The sequence below is a fragment of the Penicillium daleae genome (assembly GCF_028827525.1).
Source record: "Penicillium daleae strain IBT 16125 chromosome Unknown utg000002l_segment0_segment0, whole genome shotgun sequence".
Classification (NCBI taxonomy): domain Eukaryota; kingdom Fungi; phylum Ascomycota; class Eurotiomycetes; order Eurotiales; family Aspergillaceae; genus Penicillium; species Penicillium daleae.
The window spans coordinates 82063-88360 of NW_026623150.1; positions in this window are offsets into that span (position 1 = coordinate 82063).

Below are 6298 nucleotides of genomic sequence, written 5' to 3' on the forward strand. Positions count from 1 at the left end.
CTAGATATTATCGCTGCCTTCTACAAGATCCGAATTAACCCGGGAGAAGAATAGAAAACTACCTTTCGTACACAATATAGTCTTTTCGAATAGAATATAATACCTTTTGGACTTACGGGAGCGTCTACCACTTTTTAGCGGTTTATTAATTGTATACTTTAAGAGTTCTTAGATGATTTCGTCTCTGCTTATATCGACGATATTATTATCTACTTAGACGGCTCACGTAAGGATCACCGCCGGAAGGTCGCGAAAGTACTACAGAAACTTTAAGACGCGGGTCTCTAATATAATATTAACAAGTCAGAATTCGAGCAAGATTCGGTTAAGTATCTCGGGTTTATCGTCCGTACGGGTAAGGGCGTATACGTCGACCCGAAGAAGGTAGAGGCTATCCGTGTATAGGAGACGCCGAAAACGATTAGGGACGTACGGGGATTTATAGGATTTGCTAATTTCTACCGGACGTTTATCCCTAGGTTCGCGGACCTAGTAGCCCCTCTAACTAAACTAACGCGAAAGGACGCGGAATTTGAATAGGACGGCGAGTACGAGCGAGCGTTTAACGATCTTAAGGAATACTTTATAAACGCGCCTATCCTCGCATATTTCGAAGAGGATCTAGAGACGGTTGTTAAGACGGACGCTTTAGGATAGGCTATAGGTACTGTACTCTTATAGTAGCAGCCGAACGGAGAACTAGCCCCTTATACCTACCTCTTGTAGAAGTTCTCGCCTGTAGAGGTAAACTACGAGATTCACGATAAGGAACTACTTGCGATCGTACGGGCCCTAAAGGAATAGAGACCTGAGCTAAAAATGGTGCCGAAGTTCACGATTATTACCGACTATAAGAACCTTTAGTACTTCTAAAAGGCGTAGTACTTGACTAAACGGTAGATACGATAGTCTGCGCTCTTGTTAGAGTTCGATTATAACCTTTAGTATCGCCCTAGTAAGCTAGCTATAAGGCCCGACGTACTCTCTAGAAGGGGACAGGATATCCTAAAAGATATAATAGACGAGAGACTCACGAATCGGTTCCGAACGCTCCTGAAGCGTATAAGGATTAAACCTAGTCGTACGGAGACGGAAGCAAGCGATAAGGATATACTATTAGACTTCGAAATAGAGGTCCCCCTATTTAACTAGGCGGATATATAGCAAGAATAGACACGATCGCGAGCACAAGACCCTGCTTATCACGCGATCTTAACTGCCCTTTATAACGGTGACCGACGAATTACAACCGAAGTCGGTGTTAAGACAAGCCTCTCCGAATACTACCTAGACGAACGGGGCCTTCTCTACTATCGCTAACGGGTGTGGATCCTAGAGGGTGAGAACCTATGTACACGGATTATCTAGCAAGTCCACGATTCACACGTTACAGGCTATCCTAGCCGAGACGTAACGTATACGATCTTATCTAGACGGTTCTTTTAGCCTAGCGTAGCAAAGGATATACGACGATTTTTACGTAATTACACGGTCTACGGACGAAGCACGATCTAGCGCGACACGAAGTATAGGTTGTTAAAACCGCTACCGATCCCTCAACGAATCTAGGCCGATATCTCGATAGACTTTATAACCGATCTCCCTCCGTCGGGCCCGATAGGAGCAACGAACTATCTTGTTATTACAGACCGGCTCACGAAAGGGATTATCCTTATTAGAATAAGCGAGACTACCTCAGAAACGGTGGCAAACGCGTTCCTAACGTACTTCTATATGTATTATAGTCTCCTACTAGCAATTACGAGCGATTATGGGCTGTAGTTTATAAGCGCATTTTAGAAGATAGTCTACGATAGACTATTAATCGAACGGCGACTATCAACGGCCTTCTATCTATAAACGGACGGTTTAATAGAACGAGCGAATTAGGAAATCGAGCGAATCTTGTGCGTCTTCGTAGCGTACGCCTAAGATAACTAGGCCCCTTTGCTCCTAATTATAGCCGGGGCTATTAATAACCGAGATGCTATATCTACAGGATTATCACCGTTCTTCTTCACGTATAGTTACTATATTAACCCTATCGTATTAGACGAGGGGTCTAGCGAGACGATACTTACACGCCCGGAGGTAGCTAGACAAGCCTTTATAGACCGGCTAAAGGAGGCAACAGATTAGGCACAATCGGCAATTGCTATAGCCTAGGATCGCTAGCAAGAGTAAGCTAATCGGAGCCGACAGCTAGCTCTAGTCTATAAAGTATATAATCGGGTATAGTTAAATCTCCGCAATATACGTACGTAGCGCCCCTCGAAGAAGCTTGACTAGTTACATACGAAGTATAAGGTCTTAGAGGTACCAACGCCTTATACCGTCCGATTGAATGTCCTAATCGGTATTCACTCGGTCTTCCATGTAGAACTCGTCCGGCCGGCGGCCACCGACCCGCTTCCCTCGTAGGTTATGGATGATTCTGAGCTACTACTAGTAGTGGTAGATAGCGAGCGGGAGTTTGAGATCGAAGCAATCTTAAACGTACGGAGACGCCGCCGTAGGCGTCGTTCACGAATAGAAGCGCTTATAAAGTAGACGGGATATCCAGAGCCTTTATAGGAACCCTTAAGCGAGCTTCAGGATGTCTCGGCCCTCGACGATTACGAGCGAAAGCGTAGCCCCGTCCGCGAAGACGACACGAGAGACGGCGAATCGATAGTTCGAACGAGCTTCCTAAGGCTCCCACCCCTAACAGAGGGAGGAGGGGAGTAATGTAACGGGCCTATGCCCGTATATGACCACGTGACCGTGGCCTTCCGCCCCAATTCAGTAATACGTAAACACGGCAGCTCCCTTTTCCTTCCTTTCTCCTCAAGATTGTTGTAAACAGTTCGTGGCCTAGTTAGATTGAATCAAATCGGCTTCAGCCCTTCATATTTATAACTCTATATAGAAGATTATACTATACTCTTAAAGACTCTATCTATTTTTTATTCATAATAATATAAAAGAGGTAGTCTTTCTTCTAGTAAATTACACGTGTTAAAAGAAAAATATAGTTTATTTAGGGTCATGAATCAAAAGTGTTAACAAAGAAATAAGAGATATATCTTTAATATAAACACAACACTATTTTCTTCTTCTTCTTCCCTTACTACCTACTTTGTTTACTAAAGGTTAGAACATCTGTTTACTCTACTCCCTAACGCGTTTCTCTATATATTTTATATATACTGAACACTTCTAGCTTATTAATATGTCGAATCTTAGACTCTTCCCTGGCCTAGGTCTAACCCGGGCTGAATTTAATAACACTATAGTCTTAAACGCGACTAACCCCGACCCTCTCCTAGGATATATATATAGTATGTTTCCTAGATATATATACTATTAATATATTAACTATATATAGGGCCTATTCTAGATAATAATCGTGGCTAGAAGCTAGCTACGTATACGGTAGCTCTAGCTATAGGTATACGCTACTACGATATTAAGGCAGCTAATATCGCGGCGACTCTGCCTCTAAATCCGGCCGAGGTTCTTAATAAAGAGAATATAGGAGTATACGTGGTATCTAAATATACTAATGTGATCCTAAGGGTAGATAGGGGCATGCCCTTCTAAGTATGGTAAAGGAGAGACTGTATACACATGCGCGGCCGGACGGGGCCTCACGTGATTAGAGACAGAATGGGGCCTCACGTGACCGAAAGTGGCCGGAAGGGGTCAGTGGGTCAGGCCCACTGAAAGGGAGCCTAAGGCAGAAAATGCTCCCGGGATCTCATCCTCCCCCACTAAATCTGATCTCGACCCGAGATTATTGTATACAGGCATGAAAGGGCACATATGTAACCAAAGAAGGGCAAAAATGGAACAAAGGAGACATGCGGGGTTTGAACCTATGACCGTAAACAAAGGAAAGTCGAAATCCATAGGTGGATTTCCGAGGACGAATTTGGAAGGAACCGAAAGTGGCTCTTTCCTCCAGAAAGGCATTATTTAAAGGAAATCAACAAACAAAGAACTTGTTAACACAAATATGCGCTTCTTCTTCTACCCTCTCCAATACAACTCTCCTTCCTACACACTCTTCGTATTCGCGTGCACACGCAAATTTTCCCACTTCTAATCACCTTTGATCACTCTTGATCACTTTTAGCATAGGTAAGCCAGCTTCTAGATCGGAAATGAAGCAAAAGGAACCGGATTGACGCGAATGATAGTGCGCCTTTGCTCTTATAGGGCGGTCGATGATCCGCCGAGGAGTTCCTCTATGGAAGGCTCCGACGGCGCGCTTTTCGTCCCCTAAAGCGACGACGACAAGGAGTCTTCTTTCGTAGCCTCTAGCAGCGAAAAGGAAGCTCCTAATATCTCCAACCTGATCCTGCCGACTACTGAAACATCCTTCCGGGCCCTAAACGCCCCGGTTTCGGGCTTTCCCTTCCGGTAGGCCCCTTTCCTTGGAGGCCCAGGAACCGACGGACCCTTCCTTTCTAACGACTTAAAGGGCGATATCCGTAAGCAATTCCGAGCTAGCGGCGACGAAAGAAAGGGTAAGCGGTTGATGAGGCGGAAGTTCCTTTCTAGCTTCTTTATAGGAGGAGACGGTGGAGGAGGTTCTTCCGAAGAAGAAGAAGAAGTTGTTGGGGCTGACAAGAGGAAAGACAAGGACACTGCTGGTCCCTTTCGGCCTATTAGCAAAGGAAAAGAAAAGGCTCTAGTCCGGGAGGAGTCTTCCGAAGATGAGTTAGGTAGCCCTGCCCTATTTGACCCGAATACTAAATAGAAGCGCTATGCGAACGAAGGTAAGACCTATTCTCTCCCTTTCTATTATAAATACTAACTTCCGTAGCTCTAGATGGTCTTGATTAGTTTGGCGACCCTATTCTGAAGTTTTTCTCTACTCCTATTAAGAAAAAGATCCTAGCGGCTAAGCGCGTCCGTTATATAGACTGGCGAGAGGGCGAGGCTAAGGCCGTTAAGACTGGTGTTTAACGTCGCGTAGCTTACGTCTAATAAGCTGGGACTGCTGCCCCCTTGGGGGCCGATTGTGCGAACTGCGGGAATCTAAAGGGTCCTTTCGCCTCCTGTCGGGTTTTAGTGGTTGGAGGAGATCCTTACTTCTAGGGTTCCTGTGGAAATTGCTCGTTTAATTCCGGAAGCAATGCCTGCTCGCTACAGCCAGGCGGCGATCAAGAAGGGCTAGCTCTCTGGGTAAAGGTAATCCTAGTAGCCTAGAATCCTAGCTATTCCCTCGTCCGTGGAACTCCTGCCGCCGTAAGTGAATATCTTTCCCTGCTCAAGTTGGCTTTTATTAACAAAGGTTTCTAGAAGCGGGCTGGAAGCGCTGCTTCGCCTACTCCTAAGCGCCCACGTGAGGAGGACGAGGATTCGCCTACCCCTGCCTAAAAGAAGCTAAAGGGCACTCCTAAGAAGGATACCGCCTAGAAGAGCACTTCGAAGGGGGATACTACCTAGAAGAGCACTTCGAAGGGAGATACCGCCGCTAAGAAGGGTCCTGTCGCTACTCCTAAGAGTAGCAAGAAGGGCAAGGATACGGCTGAGAAGGAGCTTCTGCCTCCTTTTAAAAACAAGTGGTATAGCTCCCCCCTCGACGACCCGGATGTTCAGAACCTGGAGGAGGATCCGGCGGCCGCTATCGAGGCCTACCGAGCCCTTTCGGGGACCAAGGACCGTCTGGAATACGACTAGAAGATCCTGAAGCAGGCTCTCGTTGCTTAAGGAGCTATCAAGGATTCTGACGCGGAGGATAAGGAGTCTGAGGAGGAGCCCGCGGTTAAAAAGAACCCTTTTTTATCCTTTGCGAAGGCTATAAAGGAGAAATAAAATTCTCTAGGAGTGTACGTCCTATTTCGGGGTCTTCGGCAAGGGAAATTGAGCTTTCGGTTGCGTATAAACCAAAAGCTAGTAAGGAGGAAAGGAAATCGGTGGTTTTCAGGCTTCGTAGTTAGATTTCTTTGTTAGATCTTTGTTGAATTTAATCTGTATGAGTGATGACTTCCCTTCTTCTAATTGTAGGTAGAGAAGCCTTCTCTACTAGGGTATTACGACGGCTAATAGCCCGTCGAATAGTGTCCTTTCGTGAGTATCAGCGTCCCGAGGCCTACTAATTATAGTGCGAGGAACGTCTTCTATCGCACTATCCTGCTCGCTCTCGTCGCTAGAAGCTTCTGAAGAAGAAGAAGACGGAAGTTCTTGCTAGTCCCTCGTCTTCTTGCCCTTCTTCTTATTGCTTACGGCAATTCTCCTTCGGCGACGATCGAGCACGTTCTCTGTAATTGCGCCCTCTCCTACCTGCTTTAGGCTAGTACCTGCGGCC